At 33.7% G+C, this 23,166-nt stretch overlaps 1 long non-coding RNA gene across 1 annotated transcript; it reads right to left on the bottom strand.

Annotated features, from left to right (window-relative positions):
* Positions 1–1,107: 1,107 nt before the first annotated feature.
* Positions 1,108–1,863, bottom strand: LOC141723354 (uncharacterized). The gene is made up of 3 exons (XR_012576250.1): positions 1,769–1,863; positions 1,429–1,477; positions 1,108–1,342 (listed from the first exon to the last, which is right to left on the bottom strand). It is a non-coding gene; the product is annotated as an uncharacterized LOC141723354 (long non-coding RNA).
* Between the last annotated feature and the right edge of the window lie 21,303 nt (positions 1,864–23,166).

A 23,166-nucleotide genomic window follows, 5' to 3' on the forward strand; every position in this document is an offset into this window, starting at 1 on the left:
TGGAGTAAAAGATTTTAAACATTGCAAAAAATATTAAAAGACAACAGTTTTTTAAAAAAAATATGTGCAGTGAGACATACAACGGTTTTCATCATTTTTTAAGTGGCTTCACACAACTATTTACAAATTTAATTTCATTGTTTGAAATAAACCAATTTTAAAATTAAATTGTATTATGACAATCCAATTGTTATTTCACAATTGAAATTAAATTTACAATACAAAAATTCTCTACAAGAATTAGAAGTATAACTTAAAGATTCTCTATACATTTTAATTGGTTCAGCTATTAAAAACATCAAGTCCCATTGGATTAGTGGCTTGCAACTCAAACTGGATGTCATCGAGTTCCCTCTTGAATCTGTCAGAGCTTGCGTAAATCATTTTGCTCCGTACCTTTTATAGTATCAGGACACCTTTGCAACCATATACACATGAGAAATAAATGAACTTAATGAAATGGAATGCAAATAAAGCAAAATTAAGACCTTGTATTTTGTACTTACAATGAAATGAATAAAATTCTGCTCTTGTGCTAATTCTCTAAGGTCACAAAATCATAGTCATAAACCGCATAACCGGCACTCATCTTCAGGAAGGCTAGCTGCAAAATCTTTGTAAGTCTCTGCTACCTCACCAAACATTACATATAATCTTCATAATTACTTCCATGTGAAACAATTTCTGCATTTCATATAATACATACTTCCTAAAAGAAACTCAATGTATAATAAGCAACCACAGGAAAAACTATTTCACAAACACACATGAAATAATCACTTACAGCTGGTTTAGCTCTTCTGCTAGTCCGTGGAAACAGACAAGTTCCAGCACCTCCCCCCAGAATAACTTAAGCTACTGTTTTTGGGTCTACCTCAGGATGAACAGGTACAAGTGGCTCAAATTCCTGAAACAGAATCTCAATCATGAAGAATTAAGACTGTTCTTAAACTTAAATTTCAATCAACCATCATCAGAAAGTTGCAGTATTGGGCAAACAGTAAATATTATCACTATTCTAAACCGACATTGCTCTCCAAGCTAAAAATAATAATATAAAGGTTGCAATGTTCAACACAACCTAAAACTCAAGATCTTATTGGCAGTAGTTTGATCAGCAGTCATGAGACCAAAATGGATGGGTGGAAAATGTGCCCACTGATGAAGTGAAATTGGTAAAAAAGAGAGATTTCTTTTTTCATATTAGCCTAATCATTGTATCAAGAAGTCCGAACCCTGATGTTCATTTATAACAAGGGGATACTTACATTTAGCCGCAGCACTAAATGCTTCTCTGTGGCTGATATCTGGATTTGCTGCTTTGATTCGTTGAATTTCATCCCTGCATATTCACACCCACATATATCATCACAGATATATATTTATGTATGCATTTATACTGACAATGTTGGTCTGATCGATACTCACTTATTAAACCGATTCTAGGCAGAGGGGACTCGATGTCTCTTCTCCAGAGCTGATACATATATGACATTAACAAAATCACATTTTTAAATTAATCTTAAGGTTCTGGCGGAAATTACAGCCATTAATAAGCAGCCTAACATCTTAAATCACCATTATTAATTTATTAGCGATTGTTTTTCTGTTTTGACGATATCTTACAAGTTATTTCTGACCTTAATTAGTTTCTCCAATATTGGCTAGATTTTAGTAGAAGTTAAAATATTAGTTTCTTCAAGAAATGATTCAAACATTAATCTGTATATGTCTATACATGAAGATAAAGTAGAGAATAAGAACTTACAGGATGACGGGGATGAGCAAGCATAGGAAAAAGTACTCTGATGATAAGTGATTGCCTTGCCTAAACATTCATCAGAAAAAAAACATTTGTGTTAGTTTATGTGAAAACAATCTGCGATTAATACAAATAATCAAACAAGTGTGTGCGTGAGTAAACGAAATCAAACGGAGGAAGAAAAGATATAAACAGAAGAGAGATCCTCGAGTCCAGTTGAAACTGTCTCCTTAAAGCTATTTCGCCTCTCACCGTATGTGCGAGTCGATAGCCTCCCAGGATAAAACGAGGTAGCGGCGGCGTTACGGATAACAAGCACCTTCAGCGAGCTTGAACGGGCACGAAACTATCACCGAGAGAGAGAGATTTGTGTTTAGAGGCGAATATGTTTTTGGTGTGTCTAACCCTAACTCTAACTCCTTAGAGGTGTTTATATAGGTGTAGATAGACTTGTGCGCTACTCTTTTCCATAATTAAATATCATTAATTATGGAATCGGTGTAATACTTGCAAGCTACTCTATTCCATAAATAATCTGAAACAGAATCAGATTAAATATATCAAGACATACACCATATCAATTAATCTGAAACAAAATCAAATTAATTTATGCCATAATATTTGAGCCAAATTCTAATGGAAAATAATAATTTCCATTATTAAGAGAATATCATCATATCTCACACATCTTTTAGTCATAATGCTCAAAAATATGACTTACCAATATGGGACTTATACCCATATTTTCCAACAATCCCCCACATGGGTGAGATTGGTGATCTTAGTAGCACACACCAGACAGACAGACAGACACGGAGTTTGACTTGGTGATAGTTTCTTCGATCAGATATAGCATACGATAGGTAGAGAATGCTCCTTGAACCTTCGCTCGAGTAAGCATACCGACTTTACTGGTAGACAGTAGACGTGCTTGTCCTTGAACTGTTCGACCGTTTATGTAAACGATGATATACTTATCACTATATCGTTTCTGACTCGTTCAGCTCTCATGAGTATGTCCATTTTGGCCATAGAACATCGTCCTGGTTCTGCAGAAGTTTCTAAAGAATTGTGCCTCGCAATTCTCCTTTGAAGCGGCCCCACTTCTCTCCCACATAGGTGATCTTTATCTTATAGAGTAACCCGCGTTTACTCAACTGAATTCCATGCGTTCACTCCTGAGCTCCATGTATTCATCAAAGATCATTAAAGGCTCAAAGCTTAACCTCGTACCTTACGGGTCTCACTGTTTCCTCATCATAGGAACAGGCCAGGGGTTACCCCCACAGTGATTTGGTCATCATGATTTAGTTGTCCCATTGAACCAAGTTCTTGGGATCTCCAGTCAGCAATGGTTGGGTGTCCACCATGATGCCGTTAAGCAATAGGCTTAAGGCCCATCCCTCTCGATGATTTCTCAACCACTTCTCTTGATAACCCTTTGGTTAGTGGATCCGCGATATTATCCTTTGACGGTATATAGTCAATAGTGATAATTCCGGTTGAGATCAATTGTCTAATGGAACTGTGTCGTCGTCGTATATGACGAGACTTTCCATTATACATCGTGCTCTGTGCTCTGCCAATAGCGGATTGACTATCACAGTGAATCCCTATTGCAGTTACAGGCTTTGGCCATCTTGGAATATCCTCCAGAAACTGACGTAGATATTCAGCCTCTTCGGCGTATTTATCTAGTGCCACAAACTCAGCTTCCATCGTGGAATGAGTTATCACCGTTTGTTTTGAGGATTTCCATGATATTGCCGCTCCAGCTAATGTAAACACATAGCCACTCGTAGACTTAAGTGCTTTCTTGCTAGATATCCAATTTGCGTCAGTATATCCTTCTAATACTGCTGGGTATCTGCCATAGTGCAGTCCATAGTCTCGAGTTCCCCTCAAGTACCTTAGTACCCTTATAATCGCTTTCCAGTGATCAGCTCCCGGATTACTCGTAAACCTACTCAACTTGCTAATTGAGTATGCAATGTCTGGTCTTGTACAACTCATGAGGTACATCAGACTACCAATTATCCTCGAGTATTCTAATTGGGAAACAGCTACACCTTTGTTCTTGGATAGGTGCAAAGTCATATCCACAGGTGTCCTAGCTTTCTCAAAGTCATCCTTAAGAAACTTCTCAAGGATCTTGTCAACATAATGTGGTTGACTTAATGCGAGACCCTCTGATGTTCTAGAAATTTGAATTCCCAGAATTACATTTGCTAGTCCCATATCTTTCATGTCGAACCTTGATTTCAACATGTCCTTTGTAGATTTGATAACTTTATCATTGCTTCCAGCAATAAGTAGATCATCTACATATAGTGTCATCATGACATAACCATTGTCATTCTCCTTGACATAGCTGTTCTCATTATCCTTGTAATAGGCACAGCTATCACATTCATTGATTTTGAAACCATTGGCCAGCACGACCTCATCAAATTTTTCATGCCATTTCATAGGCGCTTGTTTCAAACCATACAATAATTTCACCAATCTACACACTTTCCTTTCTTGTCCTGGGACAACAAACCCTTCAGGTTGTTCCATATAGATTTCTTCATCTATGTCTCCATTTAGGAAAGCTGTTTTCACATCCATTTGATGTACAGTTAGATTACGCATTGCAGCAATAGCAAACATCATCCTTATGGACGTTATTCTCGTTACAGGAGAATATGTATCAAAGTAATCAAGGCCTTTTGTTGCTTGTATCCTTTAATTACAAGTCTGGCCTTATACTTATCAATAGTGCCATCAGTTTTCAACTTCTTCTTGAAAACCCACTTGCTACCTAATGGTTTGCAACCAGTTGGCAAGTCCACTAATTCCCAAGTATGATTTTGCATAATTGAATCAACTTCATTCTTGATGGCCTCTTTCCACATAGGCCCATCAGGTGAGGTAACTGCCTCCTTATAAGTTTTTGGGTCACCTTCTTCGAGCAAATAGGTCATAAAATCAGACCCATAGGATTTCTCCGTTCGTTGTCTTTTGCTCCTTCTCATTACCCCCACATTTTCGTCTTCACTTTCGTCACTCTCATTATCGTCATCTACAGACTCATGAGATCGTCTAGACGTCGTAGGTTGTTGGTTTCCTGGATTATAGGGAAACATCGTCTCAAAAAATGAGGCATTCCTTGATTCCATAATGGTATTCTTTTGAATATCAGGAATCTTGGATTCATGAACAAGAAACCGATATGCAGTGCTGTGTGGAGGATATCCGATGACGACACAATCCACAGTCTTAGGACCTATCTTCACCTTCTTCGGTGTAGGGATCAGTACCTTTGCAAGGCACCCCCACACTTTCAGGTGTTGGTAACTTGGTTTCTTTTTCTTCCACATTTCATAAGGACTTACATCCTTATTCTTGCGCATCGTAATATTTAAAATATTATTTGCGCTTAAGATGGCTTCTCCCCACATCGATTGTGGGAGCCCAGAGCTTAACAACATCGCATTCATCATCTCTTTCAGAGTGCGATTCTTCCTTTCAGCCACACCATTTGACTGAGGGGAGTATGGTACAGTGACCTCATGGATTATACCATGTTGTGAACAGAATTCCCCAAACGGTTCAACATATTCACCTCCACGATCACTTCGTATCGTTTTGATTTTCTCAGTTTGTTGTGTCTCAACTTCTTCCTTATAGATTTTAAATTTATCTATAGCTTCGTCTTTGCTTTTCAACAAATATACATAGCAGTATTTTGTACAATCATCAATGAATGTAATAAAATACTTGTTTTCTCCTCTTGTTGGAGCGAATTTTAAATCACATATGTCGCTATGTATTAGGTCTAGCACTTTGGTGTTCCTTTCCACACGTTTAAATGATGATCTCGTTAATTTTGCCTCAACACAAGTCTCACACTTATGTTTTGGATCGATAGTAAGTTTAGGTATGTATTCTTTTGCACTTAAACGTCGTAAAGTGTCATAATTTACATGTCCTAATCTAGCATGCTATAAATTAGGAGACTCAAGCAAGTAAGCAGGAGAATTCTTCATTTCATTATCGTCCTTAACGGACATTACATTGAGCTTAAAAGCCCATCAGTTAAATAACCCTTGCCTACAAATATACCACTCTTAGACAAAATAACTTTATCTGACTCTATTACAATGCGAAAGCCATGCTTATTCAACAGAGAACCAGACACAAGGTTCTTGCGAATATCAGGCACATAAAGTACATTCTTCAAAGTCAGATTCTTCCCAGAGGTCATCTTCAGGATCACCGTGCCTTCACCCTCAATGGTAGAAGTTGCTGAATTCCCCATGTAGAGCTTCTCACCAGCATCGGAAGCTTTGAGGCTAGAGAAAACCGCCTTGTCTGAGCAAACATTCCTAGTAGCACCAGTATCAATCCACCATTCACGTGGATTAGAACCGACCAGGTTCACTTCAGAGACCGTAGCACAGAGGTCTATGTCACCCATCTCCTTGGAGATATTCTCTACCATGTTTGCTTCTTTCTTCTTGTTGGGCTTCTTGGGCTTCTTGCAGTCAGAAGACCTATGACCAACTTTATCACAGTTATAGCACTTCCCTTGAAATTTCGACTTCGAAATCCCTCCCTTGGGTGCCAGCTTTGCCCCTTTACCAGAATTAGCCTTCTTGGGCTTGGAGCTTTGAGCATGCTCCACCATGTTTGCCTTCTCAGTGGCAACGTTAACTTTCTTCTCGGACCCTCTGTTGTCTTTTTCAATACGAAGTCTAACAATAAGATCCTCCATAGACATCTCCTTTCGCTTGTGCTTAAGGTAGTTCTTGAAATCTTTCCATCAAGGTGGAAGCTTTTCAATAACAGCAGCAACTTGGAAAGACTCACTTATGACCATTCCCTCAGCATGAATGTCATGAATGATCACCTGCAGTTCCTGCACCTGACTGATCACAGTCTTAGAGTCTGCCATCTTATAATCAAGAAAACGGCCAACAATCCACTTATTTGCCCCAGCGTCCTCGGTTTTATACTTATGGTCAAGTGACTCCCATAAGACCTTAGCTGTTGGCTTCGCGCTATATACGTTATACAACGAGTCAGACAAACAATTTAACACATAGTTCCGACAGATGTAGTCAGAGTGCTTCCAAGCATCAGCAGCATACACAGTCTGCATGTTACTCTCAGCAGTGAGCAACGGTGGTTCTTCCTTAAGGAAGCGATCCATATGCAACGTGGTCGGATAAAAGTGCATCTTTTGTTGCCAACGTTTGAAGTTCGTTCCGTTGAACTTCTCAGGTTTTTCAGCATGTGCAGCAGGCACAGTTGGCATAACAGGTGCAGCAGGCACCACGGGTGGAACAGATGGTACGTGCGTCTGTACTACAGGTGTATGCACACCATTAGGCACCGCAGGTATGATCGGAGGAGTGAATCCTGCCGATATCTGTCCAAAAGGAACACTAAACTGTCCAATGACAGTGTGTCCTACAGGCACATGTCCCGAAGGCACATGTCCAACAGGCGTTTGACCCCCATCAGATCGTACGATCCGTACGTTAGGGTTAATCGGCTGCTGGTGAACCCCATCAGATCCAGTGATCTGTGCGTTGGGATCAGCCGTCATGTTCATCGAATCGTTCACAGTTTGGTTCTCCATCGATCTGTTACTCAACAAAACAAGCAGATACAGATGTATCAGTCACAGATGTATATAAAATAAGTAGCTTTAAGATTGTGAAAACAATCTGCGATTAATACAAATAATCAAACAAGTGTGTGCGTGAATAAACGAAATCAAACGGAGGAAGAAAAGATATAAACAGAAGAGAGATCCTCGAGTCCAGTTGAAACTGTCTCCTTAAAGCTATTTCGCCTCTCACCGTATGTGCGAGTCGATAGCCTCCCAGGATAAAACGAGGTAGCGGCGGCGTTACGGATAACAAGCACCTTCAGCGAGCTTGAACGGGCACGAAACTATCACCGAGAGAGAGAGATTTGTGTTTAGAGGCGAATATGTTTTTGGTGTGTCTAACCCTAACTCTAACTCCTTAGAGGTGTTTATATAGGTGTAGATAGACTTGTGCGCTACTCTTTTCCATAATTAAATATCATTAATTATGGAATCGGTGTAATACTTGCAAGCTACTCTATTCCATAAATAATCTGAAACAGAATCAGATTAAATATATCAAGACATACACCATATCAATTAATCTGAAACAAAATCAAATTAATTTATGCCATAATATTTGAGCCAAATTCTAATGGAAAATAATAATTTCCATTATTAAGAGAATATCATCATATCTCACACATCTTTTAGTCATAATGCTCAAAAATATGACTTACCAATATGGGACTTATACCCATATTTTCCAACAGTTTATGTATGGGCTATACAAAATATAAAGCTTATATTCACCTTACATGAACAATGACTAATTTAAACAATCAAACTTTTAATTCTATTCTTTCAAAGCAATTGACGAGAGAGTAAATATATACATGCATGAGGAACAGAAACCGTGAACTAAAAAAAACATCACATAAGAATTTAAGGGGATCATCCCTATTATTTTGTTATATATATTGACATATATTAGATTGGTTTGGCTATAAACTGGATTTTATCTTAGCATGGCTATTTCGGGCTTTGATAGTTTGATTTATTATGTTTGGGTCCTTAGTTTGTTAGCCTGTTAGGTTATATTTGAACATGATACACATTACTCAGGCCAGGTACCAAAACAACAGGGTGGTTTGCAGCCAAACCTTCACGCCGTGCCCCTGGAATTTCAGGTCCTTTAAGTCCACGAAAACTTACAGCAACAATGTACAACAACAAGAGCAGCCATGAGGTAGAATACTAATGTTCACATCTTTCATTCTTGAGTGGAATAAAGATGCCCTGTACAAGACATAAGCAGTGCTAATGACAAGAATGACACGTGAACTTAATTTTTGACACTCGGTAAATCTACATATAATTAAAAAACCCACAATCACATACTTTTTAATAAAAGAAAAAAAACTAGTCATACTTCATATTACTTCATATGCTACTTAAAATTAAATTATAGTAATCAAATTAAATATAGTAATTAAACAATTACTACTTAATCATAAATTTCTTCAAATATATTTTCAAACTAAAATATACTTAAAATGAATAAAAGAATGTCTAAAAATATCATGATATACACTAGTAAACATAATCTTAATAGTACATATTACTACCTGATAAACAACAACAACATTCCCCCAATATTATCAAGAACAATCTACTGATTTAATTGTATTCCTTCAAACTCTAATTAAAACTATTGCAGCGGAAAGAGCAGGAATCAAGCTCAGCAGTCAGCCACTCTCCTTGTGGTATCAGAAGTTTAGCTGTTGAAGTTGAATGACAAGCATCATAACATGCCTTCAATACCCTCAAACAACAAAAGTCCATTAATCGTTGTATCAGTTCCACAGTCAATCAGGGGGCGTGTAAACAGGGGGCGTGTAAACAGCTACAGTCACAACATACGTGAGGGGTGGAGAGGGGTAGGGAGAGAGTAGAGAGGGTGGAGAGGGAGAGAGTGAGAGTGAGAGAGATGGAAAGAGGACCTGTGCTTGTTGGAGAGAAGCCATGGCTTGGGGATTAAGAGCAGCATTAAGGGCTTGGGGATAAAGGCACTAGCATAAAACACTAGCATTTCAAAAGCAAAAACATACAGCAGTAGATGAAAAGAAAATGTAACCATATATCAAAAGAAATTGAGCTTAATCAACATCTAGCTTACTTTAATTTGCCGATTTTTTGTTTCAACTCATTTAGAATTTCATCTAGTTGTTGGGATCCTCTAATTGGAACCAGAATCTCATTGTGCTTGAGAATATTACTTGTACCATCTCGGACAGGGAAAATCTCAGTCTCTTTCTTCTCCAAGGCCTCAAAAGACGAAACCCATGGAGTAAATTAAGCACAACAAATATAGAACCTAACCTTGAACTGAATCATAATAGTTGAGCTGAATTCATAGGCAATTTTGTAAAAGAGAAACAAGATTGGGTGAGTGAGATGGTTAGGGTTTGAAAACTCAAAAACCTAAACCCATCATAATACACACTTAATTCATGTGATTTTAAGCAAAACCAGGTAGAAGGTGGAGAGAGGAGAGAGAAGAGAGAAGAGTCGTGGGAGAGAGATGGAAGAGTAGGGAGAGAGAGAACCGATCAGATCTAACAAAGGGGAAGGGGAGAGGTAAGGGGGGAAATGAAAATTAGAAGGGAGAGGGAAATGAAAATTAAAGGGGGGAAATAAAAAATTTTGTGAAAAATGAAAAAATCATAAATTATTTTTCTTAATTATATATTATAATTAAATACCTATTTTTTTACTCTATATTAACAGAATAATTTTTATTTTAAATAATTTCACATAATTTTTTATATAAAATCATTTGAAACAAATTTGAAAATTTTAAATTATTTTTCTACATAACTAAAGTTAATATATATTAACATTGTGCAAGATGATCCTAAAAATATTTTTTAAGAAATTAATTATTTAATCAAGAAAGAGGCTTAATTTTTGGAATTGCACTTCTATTTGATTTTCATTATAAAATCATACAAGATAAATTTAAAATTTTTTGAATAATTTTTTATATGATTACAATCGATATATCACAATACAATTGGATCTTCGAAAATATCATTTTAAAAAATTACTATGTTGATAGGAAAATATCTCAATAATTTTTTCATATGACAAAAATTGATATATCTTAACCACTACACCAGAAACTGAATCAGACAACACCTGTTACACAATGGTGGCCAAAAAAACTGTTGTCCCAAAAAATTAGACAACAGTTAATTGGTAGTTGACCAAAAAGCCTTGTATCATTCTATTTCATACAATGGTGATTCAACTTATTCGAAAATGTTGTCTAAATAGTGCCTCTGTGCTCCATTGAGACAATGGTTGTATTCATCCTCATTGTGTGACTTCTATTGGTACAAGTGTTGTTTAGGTCACAATAAACCGGTGTGCTTTCTATTGTTTTACACAATGGGTTTTAAGGACTGTTGTGCAACTTAGACAACGGTTTTCCGATACCAATGTGTTATTTATTTGAGACAATGGTGCAGAAAAACCAATATTAGAAACAAAGCATAACATACAAAAGTTTATTACCTCTGTTGAGTAAAAGAGTTTCAGACAATGGTGTCTTACTCGTTGTCTGAATCACCTGCATTAGAAAATATGTTACAACAACTTTCATGAAAAACGGTTGTCTGATTTTCAGAGGGTTTGAATTATTTTTACTGTAAATTTTATTTATATAAAATTAAAAAAAGTCACATTTTCTTTATCGGTGGATTATGAATAGACTATTTTGAGCCGTTGATTTAAAAAAAATTAAAATTTTCGTTTCCCCCTCTATTTTATTTAGATTCCCGCCTGAATTTTAAAAAAAATTCAAATTTTTTTGAAGGCGAATTTGGTTTGGAAGAATGATTTTCTAAAATATAAGACAATAGTTTTAAAATTAAACCATTGTACGAAAGTGTACAAACAAGCCTTTTTTTAGGAAACCATTGTGTCATGACACCAAGCTTTTTGACAAAATATAAGACAACGGGTTGGGCGAACATCCATTATAAGAACCTATACAAACAAGTCTTTTTCGTTAAAGCCATTGTCTATTGACATCAAATTTCTTGACAATCCCAAAGACTTGAATGAGACTTGAATCGTTACCGTACGCTTTCAAAATGTGCTACAAGAGAAGTGATTGGCATGTAAAAACTCATATTATCAAACACATGTTTAAATATCACTAAGATTATACGAAATAAATAACTTATATTTTTTTGTTATAATATGTTGTATTGTAATCATATACGTACGTAGATCCCGTCATTACTTTCAAAATATAGTCAATAACTATACATATAAAATATTCGGGACTTGTTAAGTTTACAATATTACATAAAGACACCATATGAGTAAAGAAAAGTGAAACGAGCCATTTAATGTCGATCCAGTTGAATATTTCATTTTTTCTTAATTTAATTCGATATAGGGGTTTAAAATTTGGAAGAATGATTTTCTAAAATATAAGACAATAGTTTTCAAATTAAACCATTGTACGAAAGTGTACAAACAAGCCTTTTTTAGGAAACCATTGTGTCATAATATCAACCTTTTCGACAAAATATAAGACAACGGTTTGGGAGAAAATCCATTGTAAGAACCTGTAAAAACAAGTCTTTTTCGTTCAAACCATTGTCTATTGACATCAAATTTCTTGACACTCCCAAAGACTTGAATGGGACTTGAATCGATACCGTATGCTTTCAAAATGTGCTACAAGAGAAGTGATTGGCATGTAAAAACTCACATTATCAAACACATGTTTAAATATCACTAAGGTTATATGAAATAAATAACTTATATTTTTTCGTTATAATATGTTGTATTGTAATCATATACGTACGTAGATCCCGTCATTACTTTCGAAATATAGTCGATAACTATACATATGAAATATTCGGGAATTGTTAAGTTTACAATATTACATAAAGACACCATATGAGTAAAGAAAAGTGAAACGAGCCATTTAATGTCGATCCAGTTGAATATTTCATTTTTTTCTTTATTTAATTCGATATAGGGGTTTAAAATTTGGAAGTATGATTTTCTAAAATATAAGACAATAGTTTTCAAATTAAACCATTGTACGAAAGTGTACAAACAAGCCTTTTTTAGGAAACCATTGTGTCATAACATCAACCTTTTCGACAAAATATAAGACAACGGTTTGGGAGAAAATCCATTGTAAGAACCTGTAAAAATAAGTCTTTTTCGTTCAAACCATTGTCTATTGACATCAAATTTCTTAACAATCCCAAAGACTTGAATGGGACTTGAATCGATACCGTACGCTTTCAAAATGTGCTACAAGAGAAGTGATTGGCATGTAAAAACTCACATTATCAAACACATGTTTAAATATCACTAAGGTTATACAAAATAAATAACTTATATTTTTTCGTTATAATATGTTGTATCGTAATCATATAAGTACGTAGATCCCGTCATTACTTTTGAAATATAGTCGATAACTGTACTAATGAAAGATTCGGGACTTGGTAAGTTTACAATATTACATAGAGACACTGTATGAGTAAAAAAAAGTGAAACAAGCCATGTAATGTCGATCCATTTGAATATTTCATTTTTTCTTAATTAGTTCGATATAGGGGTTTAAAATTTGGAAGAATGATTTTCTAAAATATAAGACAGCCATTTTAAAATTAAACCATTGTACAAAAGTGTACAAACAAGCCTTTTTTCAGGAAACCAATGTGTCATGACATCAACGTTTTTGACAAAATATAAGACAATAGTTTGGGCAAAAATCCATTGTAAGAACCTGTATAAACATGTCTTTTTCGTTCAAACCATTGTCTATTGACATTAAATTTCTTGAAAATCCCAAAGACTTGAATGAGACTTGAATCGATACCGTACGCTTTCAAAATGTTCTACAAGAGAATTGATTGGCATGTAAAAACTCACATTATAAAATACATGTTTAAATATCATTAAGGTTATACGAAATAAATAACTTATATTTTTTGTTATAATATGTTGTATCGTAATCATATACGTACGTAGATCCCGTCATTACTTTTGAAATATAGTCGATAACTATACATATGAAAGATTCGGGACTTGTTAAGTTTATAATATTACATAGAGACACCCTATGAGTAAAGAAAAGTGAAACGAGTCATTTAATGTCGATCCATTTGAATATTTCATTTTTTCTTAATTTAATTCGATATAGGGGTTTAAAATTTGGAAGAATGATTTTCTAAAATATAAGTTTTGAAATGATTTTTTAAATGATCCAACCATACGGATGTTAAAGTATATAGATATTAGTCATATGAAAAAATTATAAAAAAATTAAACTTATCTTGCATGACTTTATAAGAAAAATACTAAAAAATATTTATTTTAATCATACGAAAAATTATTAAAAAATTCAAATTAATCTTTTATGTGAGGAAATACTACTCCCGACTACGAGATTCTTTTTCTATCAACATGGTAATTTTTTTAAATGATATTTTCAAAGATCCAACTGTATTGAGATATATCGATTGTAATCATATAAAAAATTATTCAAATAATTTTAAATTTATCTTGTATGATTTCATAATGAAAATCGAATAGAAGCGCAACTCCAAAAAATAAGATTCTTTCTTTATTTAATAATTAATTTCTTAAAAAATATTTTTAGAATCATCTTGGACAATGTTAATATATATTAACTTTAGTTATGTAGAAAAATTTAAAATTTTCAAATTTGTTTCAAATAATTTTATATAAAAAATTATGTAAAATTATTTTAAATAAAAATTTATAATATTTTCATTTTTCACACAATTTTTTATTTTCCCCCTTTAATTTTCATTCCCCCCTTCTAATTTTCATTTCCCCCCTTATCTCTCCCCTTCCCCTTTCTTAGATCTTACCCTCTTCTCTCCTGGTTCTCTCTCTCCCTACTCTTCCATCTCTCTCCCAACTTCCAGATTGATAATTGAATAAAAATCAAAGAGAAAGGCATTAGGGGAAATGAATATGAGTAGTTGTTGTTCCACCACTTATCTCACCACCAATTATCCATCTAATTTCATCAAATCTCAGACAACCCCCCTTTCTCATTTTGTTACTTCATCTCTTTCCAACAAAATCACCATCTCTGGAAATGATGATGTTTTTCCTGATTTTATTAAGGATAGAGAGAATGAAGATTTTTTTACTAAGATTACCGTCTCTGGCTCAGGGATGTCAAACACATTGTCAATGTCAAAACTCAACTGCACTCTCACTCGTCACAACTATACCAGGAGGTCTGAAACTTGTTACCCTCTTTTTTCTTTTTTACTATTTTTGAGTTATAATTTCTAGCTTATCTTGCAATTGTTAATTGATTCTAATTTTATAGTCGCGGGTTCTTAAAACTGAAAACAACCAGTGAGTGGCTTCTTGGTGACAACACTGCACCAGTTAATAAGAAAGTAATGTATGAGTTGAGTTGTTTAAATGTCTATATTTAAATGTCTTCTAATTCTTTGTGTTCTCTGGAAAGGAAACTGATGATGATGGGGGACATTTTGTTTCAATTGGTTGTTGGAGAAAAGAATCTGAGATGGTAGTTGCTGCTAATTCCAGTGGATCTATAAAGCTATTGCAAATGATCTGAAGGAATGTTCAATTACTGGAACTGTATTTAAATCTGCAGTCAGGATGTTTCTTCTTGGGATAGGAGGTAAAATAAACGACTTATCATATCCTACTAAATGAGAGGGAATGCTTTCAAATTTTGGGTTCAGAATGATGCCAGTTAACTTGTACATAATGGAGGACTTTCTGCAGTCAACATGAAAGGGTTTTTACAGGATCAGTGAATGCATTGATTCTTGCAACATCTCATGGAAATAGAGTGTGGAGAAAGGTATGCATTACCTCTTATAGCTTGACTTGTATATGTAGCTACTTTCCCGCAAATATTGCACTGTGATGTTTACTTGCCTAGATGAGAAAGTGCATTATGGAATCTTTAGAGATTAGTTTTTTTCCATTTTTTGCATTTTAATTCTCTATCGCTCTGCATTTGCAGTTTTGTTTCTTACAATGATCAGGCTTCGTCTTTTTTCGGTTGTATTTACTCGCAAGTATCTTGTAGGTGAGTATTAGTTCTTGGAGACTTGGACTAGTGTTACTATTAGATTCTTTTTTTTTGTAGATATCTGCAATTACTCATTTTTCAAGGCCTTTTATAGTACTGAATGATTTAGATAAAGAGAATGCATAGTATGATATGTTTTTCAATCTTCCTGCTTCTATGTTACGGTATCATTACTCCTATTTATTTGTTTCATAAAAAGTCACACCAGTCATCAGTATTAGCTTTGAGCCTGCTAAACCTCTTATACTTGTAGTCATAAAACAGGAATTTCAAAATGTCAAAGAAAGAAGGAAGAGACTGAACCTCCTCAAATACGAAGCTGTATGATATGGCCTGAACTGTATCACATCTTTACTTGTATCTTTCATTTGTTATTCATTTCTAAAATTTCTCGCCAGTTAAGATATTAAAGAAACAGTCTGGTTCTTAGTTGACTTGATATGATATGGATGTTTATTTTAAGTATTTCCCTTTCAATACTCCGTGTGATACATCAAAGGCTTTGTTTCTCACTGAAGTTGGTTTATACAGGAACTTCATGAGATGTTAAAATTCTGGGTTCTGGATGACAATGATGATTATGGGATTTTATCCCTAAAATTCTGGGTTCTAATGATGTTTAAACTATTGTTTACATTAATGACTTTATACCTGAGAATATTAGTGGTTTGCAGTTATTCTCTTATACACCTATCAAGTTTAAGATTGCTTCATGGGATCCTTGAACCATCTGCAATTTCTATATATGAGGGATAAAGGCTCTGGTTTAAGCAGGAGAGGAAGGGAGCCAATATCTCCAGGAAGTGGTGACGTGAATGATTCCTGGAGTGGTGACAGGAATAATTCTAGTAGGAATGGAGAAATTGATACAACTTACTAGACTAATATATGTATGCTTTGTTTATGTTAAGAATTAATGAGCATGTTTAGAAATAGATTTAAGTTATAATTGCAATTCTTGTAGAGAAACATTGTATTGTAAATTTAATTTCAATTGTGAAATAATAATTGAATTATTATAATACCATTTTATTTGAAAATTGGTTTATTTTAAATAATGCGATTAATTTTATAAACAGTTGTGTGAAAGTCACTTTAAAAATTATGAAAACCGTTGTATGTCTCATTGCACATAGTTTTTTTTTAAAAAACTGTTGTCTTTTGATATTATTTGCAATGGTTTAAATCTTTTACATCATTGCATAAAACTGTTGTAAGCATAGCTAAAACACAATACCCAAACACAAAATACCATTGTCTAAAGTATCTCATACATTTGTTTTCTCAATAAAAACCATTGTGTAACTAGATGAAATAAATACATAAACTGTTGTAGGAGTCAATTTGTATAACACTATTTTTAACTATTGTGCCTCTAAATTGTTACAACGGCTAGAAAACTGTTGTTTGTAGAATATTAAAAAGGGTCATATGCGTTGTGTGAATAAAATGAGACAAAGGCTTTATATTCAGTTGTGTGATGTATTTGTCACAATGGTGCGTAACCATTGTATGAGTGCCAAACACACCGCCCCCGGATAGACAACGAAAAATTCATCTTTTAGACAACGGTGTAAAACAATTGTCTAATTCAATATTTCTTGTAGTGAACATCCGTACGGTCGGATCGTCGAAAAAATCATTTTAAAAATTAATCTAGTAAATCGGGAGCGAGTCTCGTTGTTCGGAGGAGTACTTTTACGGGATTTTTCTAATCTTGACGTGCAAGATGAATTTTAAATTTTTTAATAATTTTTTCATATGACTAAAATTGATATATATTAACATCCGTACGGTTGGATCATCGAAAAAATCATTTTAAAAATTAATCTTGTAAATCGAGAACGAGTCTCGTTGTTAGGAGGGGTACTTTTAGCGGATTTTTCTAATCCTGACATGCAAGATGAATTTCAAATTTTTTGATAATTTTTTTATATGACTAAAATTGATATATCTTAACATCCGTACGGTTGGATCGTCGAAAAAATCATTTTAAAAATTAATCTTGTAAATCGGGAACGAGTCTCGTTGTCGGGAGGGGTACTTTTACCAGATTTTTCTAATCCTGACATGCAAAATGAATTTCAAATTTTTTTATAATTTTTTCTTATGACTAAAATCGATATATCTTAACATCCGTATGGTTGGATCGTCGAAAAATCATTTTAAAAAATTAATCCTATAAATCGGGAACGAGTCTCGTTGTCGGGAGGGGTACTTTTACTAGATTTTTCTAATCCTGACATATAAAATGAATTTCAAATTTTCTAATAATTTTTTCTTATGACTAAAATCGATATATCTTAACATCCGTACGGTTGGATCGTCAAAAAATCATTTTAAAAAATTAATCCTGTAAATCGGGAACGAGTCTCGTTGTCGGGAGGGGTACTTTTACCAGATTTTTCTGATCCTGACATGCAAAATGAATTTCAATTTTTTTAATAAGTTGTTCTTATGACTAAAATCGATATATCTTAACATCCGTACGGTTAGATCGTCGAAAAATTATTTTAAAAAATTAATCCTGTAAATCGGGAACGAGTCTCGTTGTCGGGAGGGGTACTTTTACCAGATTTTTCTGATCCTGACATGCAAAATGAATTTCAAATTTTTTAATAAGTTGTTCTTATGACTAAAATCGATATATCTTATCATCCGTACGGTTGGATCATCGAAAAATTATTTTAAAAAATTAATCCTATAAATCGGGAACGAGTCTCGTTGTCGGGAGGGGTACTTTTACCAGATTTTTCTAATCCTGACATACAAAATGAATTTCAAATTTTCTAATATTTTTTTCTTATGACTAAAATCGATATATCTTAACATCCGTACGGTTGGATCGTTGAAAAATCATTTTAAAAAATTAATCATGTAAATCGGGAACGAGTCTCGTTGTCGGGAGCGGTACTTTTACCAGATTTTTCTAATCCTGACATGCAAAAATAATTTCAAATTTTTTAATAATTTTTTCTTCTGACTAAAATCGAAATATCTTAACATCCGTAGGGTTGGATCGTCGAAAAATCATTTTAAAAAATTAATCATGTAAATCGGGAACGAGTCTCGTTGTCGGGAGGGGTACTTTTACCAGATTTTTCTAATCCTGACATGCAAAATGAATTTCAAATTTTTTAATAATTTTTTCTTCTGATAAAATCGATATATCTTAACATCCGTAGGGTTGGATCGTCAAAAAACCATTTTAAAAAATTAATCCTGTAAATCGGGAACGAGTCTCGTTGTCGGGAGGGGTACTTTTACCAGATTTTTCTAATCCTGACATGCAAAATGAATTTCAAATTTTTTAATAAGTTGTTCTTATGACTAAAATCGATATATCTTAACATCTGTACGGTTGGATCGTCAAAAAATCATTTTAAAAAATTAATCTTGTAAATCGGGAACGAGTCTCGTTGTTGGGAGGGGTACTTTTACCAGATTTTTCTAATCCTGACATGCAAAATGAATTTCAAATTTTTTAATAATTTGTTCTTATGACTAAAATCGATATATCTTAACATCCGTACGGTTGGATCGTCGAAAAATCATTTTAAAAAATTAATCCTGTAAATCGGGAACGAGTCTCGTTGTCGGGAGGGGTACTTTTACCAGATTTTTCTAATCCTGACATGCAAAATGAATTTCAAATTTTTTAATAATTTTTTCTTATGACTAAAATCGATATATCTTAACATCCGTACGGTTGGATCGTCGAAAAATCATTTTAAAAAATTAATCCTGTAAATCGGGAACGAGTCTCGTTGTCGGGAGGGGTACTTTTACCAGATTTTTCTGATCCTGACATGCAAAATGAATTTCAAATTTTTTAATAAGTTGTTCTTATGACTAAAATCGATATATCTTATCATCCGTACGGTTGGATCATCGAAAAATTATTTTAAAAAATTAATCCTATAAATCGGGAACGAGTCTCGTTGTCGGGAGGGGTACTTTTACCAGATTTTTCTAATCCTGACATACAAAATGAATTTCAAATTTTCTAATATTTTTTTCTTATGACTAAAATCGATATATCTTAACATCCGTACGGTTGGATCGTTGAAAAATCATTTTAAAAAATTAATCATGTAAATCGGGAACGAGTCTCGTTGTCGGGAGCGGTACTTTTACCAGATTTTTCTAATCCTGACATGCAAAAATAATTTCAAATTTTTTAATAATTTTTTCTTCTGACTAAAATCGAAATATCTTAACATCCGTAGGGTTGGATCGTCGAAAAATCATTTTAAAAAATTAATCATGTAAATCGGGAACGAGTCTCGTTGTCGGGAGGGGTACTTTTACCAGATTTTTCTAATCCTGACATGCAAAATGAATTTCAAATTTTTTAATAATTTTTTCTTCTGATAAAATCGATATATCTTAACATCCGTAGGGTTGGATCGTCAAAAAACCATTTTAAAAAATTAATCCTGTAAATCGGGAACGAGTCTCGTTGTCGGGAGGGGTACTTTTACCAGATTTTTCTAATCCTGACATGCAAAATGAATTTCAAATTTTTTAATAAGTTGTTCTTATGACTAAAATCGATATATCTTAACATCTGTACGGTTGGATCATCAAAAAATCATTTTAAAAAATTAATCTTGTAAATCGGGAACGAGTCTCGTTGTTGGGAGGGGTACTTTTACCAGATTTTTCTAATCCTGACATGCAAAATGAATTTCAAATTTTTTAATAATTTATTCTTATGACTAAAATCGATATATCTTAACATCCGTACGGTTGGATCGTCGAAAAATCATTTTAAAAAATTAATCCTGTAAATCGGGAACGAGTCTCGTTGTCGGGAGGGGTACTTTTACCAGATTTTTCTAATCCTGACATGCAAAATGAATTTCAAATTTTTTAATAATTTTTTCTTATGACTAAAATCGATATATCTTAACATCCGTACGGTTGGATCGTCGAAAAATCATTTTAAAAAATTAATCCTGTAAATCGGGAACGAGTCTCGTTGTCGGGATGGGTACTTTTACCATATTTTTCTAATCCTGACATGCAAGATGAATTTTAAAATTTTTAATAATTTTTTCATATGACTAAAATTGATATATCTTAACATCCGTATGGTTGGATCATCGAAAAAATCATTTAAAAATTGAACTTTGTTATCGGGAATCTCATTTTATATAGTAATACTTTTACAATGGTTTCCTCGAAATACCATTGTGTAAAGACAAACTAAGACAACGCTTTTTTTTATTATAAAACCGTTGTGTAAGTATATCAGCTTTTTTCAATCTAACGGCTAATATCTAATCTCATTTCAATCAAGGGTTGTCATTGTGACACTTCAGCAATCCGAGTAATATGTTTACAACCTATCATGCGCTGCCACCTCATCAGGTGGTGCCAATTTAAATTATAAAATAACTATTTCAGACAACTGTTTTATTCCGTTGTATGAAGGTTTTTAAGACAATCCTTCTAAAAACTGTTGTGTGAATTACAGAACGTAATACCTAAAAGCTTGTATGAGACTAACTAAGACAACACTTTTGTTTTAACATAAAACCGTTGTATAAGAAAATTAGCTATTTTTCGATCTAACGGCCGATATCAAATCTCATTTCAATGAAGGGCTCTCATTTCGCCACCTCAGCAATCCTTGTGAATGATTTACCACCTATCACGTGCTGCCACCTCAATACGTGATACCCATTGAAATTCCTCAGACAACTGTTTTCATTCCGTTGTTTGATGGTTTAGAGGACAACCTTTCTAAAAAACCGTTGTCTGAATTACATAATGTAATGTTAAAACCGTTGTCTTCTAACCCTATACGTTAACACAGTAACAACGGTTTGTAATCGTTGTGTAAAAGATCTACAACAACACTATATTTAAAAAACCGTTGCCTGACTCGATGAGAGGATACAACTTGTACAACAGTTTAAAAAAGATGGATATCCGTTGTCTATTCTGGAGCTCACACAACTGTTTTTTTTGCAAATTCAATTCACCGTTATATGATTTTTTAGGACGACGGTTTTTTTTTAACCATTGTCTGTCAAGTATTGTCTGATTGTAAATTTCTTGTAGTGGAGATTCAATATACAAGTAAAAATGGGTCGAGAGTTCAAGCATGTAGGTGTGACTCTTGATTATATTGAACTTGTATAAATTAAAAATGGGTCGTGTTAAGGTTTGGTCGGTCCATTCATGTCAAGTGCTCACATGGTTAAACATAGAGGGTGATATAGTGAGCTCTTGCCCAAACAACACTATTACAGAATGCAAGAAAGCTCATATTAAATCAGATAAAGCCTTGAAGAAGAAAATAAACTGATATAAAGAGTTGCTACTGAATGTTATGCTTCATTTCGGAACATTGTTATGACTTTGGTTAATGGTGCTTGTGAAACAGAGTAAGTTCACATTATGCCCCCAACTTTATCTTCATAGACACAACACGTCTTATATATATTTATTGGACTTCTATTAGATTGTGTTTTTAAACTTTATTGATCAATTTACATTCTCACATCAGGATCATTGACAGCATGTTTTCTGAAGTTGACAAGCATACGGACTTTGTTGATCTTATAAGAGAGTACAAAATAAGTGCTCTTCGAAGCCTTTATGGTCACTTTGTTAACCTTATCAAATACCTGGTAATATTTTTTTAATCATAATTCCAGGTAACTATTTTAAACATGTTATATTGGTGTATTGTTTTAGTTAAAATACTGTATACAATGGTGTCAACATGTGTAGTTTGGTAGATCTCATTCATGGTGGATCAGGACAGGAGGGGATGACCCCTTGTTCAGCAATGTCTATTATTTGCATCTGCTGAGAAATTATATTTTAACCAGGAAATCAGAGGTTTGGAAAGAAAAGGTCTATTTTACTTTAAACTTGTTATGCAATGTTGTACTTTTAGTTTTTATGATATACTAATGTTTTTTTGTCGTCTTTGAACAGATAAAAAGATAATATCTTTTTCTTACGGTAAAGGAATCCGTAATGGATCAACCATCAAAATTATAATTTAGAAGGAGCATATCTTTTTTATCTGGTTCTTTATTTGTGGACACCTAAAGTTCAGGATCTTCTATCTCTATTGGTGAGTTTTTTTTTACTTTCATTTTTTCATTTCAAATATTTATATTTTTAATTTAGTGTTTCACTTGCATCTTGCTCATATTATTAGTTGTTCCTGGTTTAAAAATGGCAATTGACTCATTTCTATTTATCATCATATAGATCATGTTGGTGACAAATTTTCTATAAAATGCTTGTAAGAAAGTTAAGTAGACTCTTAGGTGAAAGTATAGATTATGTTAAATACCTTTCTCGTTAGAGAATGTTCGACTACCTATTTACTATTTTAAATCTTTTTACATTACTCTTAAGAATGCCTGTTTTAGACAGTCGTTTACTTATGAAAATAAAATTACTAATTTTTGTGGATGAGTCTATATATGTATAGTTCTATTTTGTGGATGATTTGAGATTCTAAATAGCTTATGTTATTCCACAAGGAAAGTGGTCTCTTTTTGTTGTTAATGGTAGATACCTAATCCTAAAATTCCAGAAAGAGCAAAAAGAGCACCAATAACAGGGAGCTAAAAGAGCACTAGTGGCAAGATTAAGTACGACTTCTAGGAATTTAAGTGTATAACAATGTTGGAGATT

Source organism: Apium graveolens, chromosome 5 (assembly GCF_009905375.1).
Source record: "Apium graveolens cultivar Ventura chromosome 5, ASM990537v1, whole genome shotgun sequence".
In the NCBI taxonomy this organism is placed as follows: domain Eukaryota; kingdom Viridiplantae; phylum Streptophyta; class Magnoliopsida; order Apiales; family Apiaceae; genus Apium; species Apium graveolens.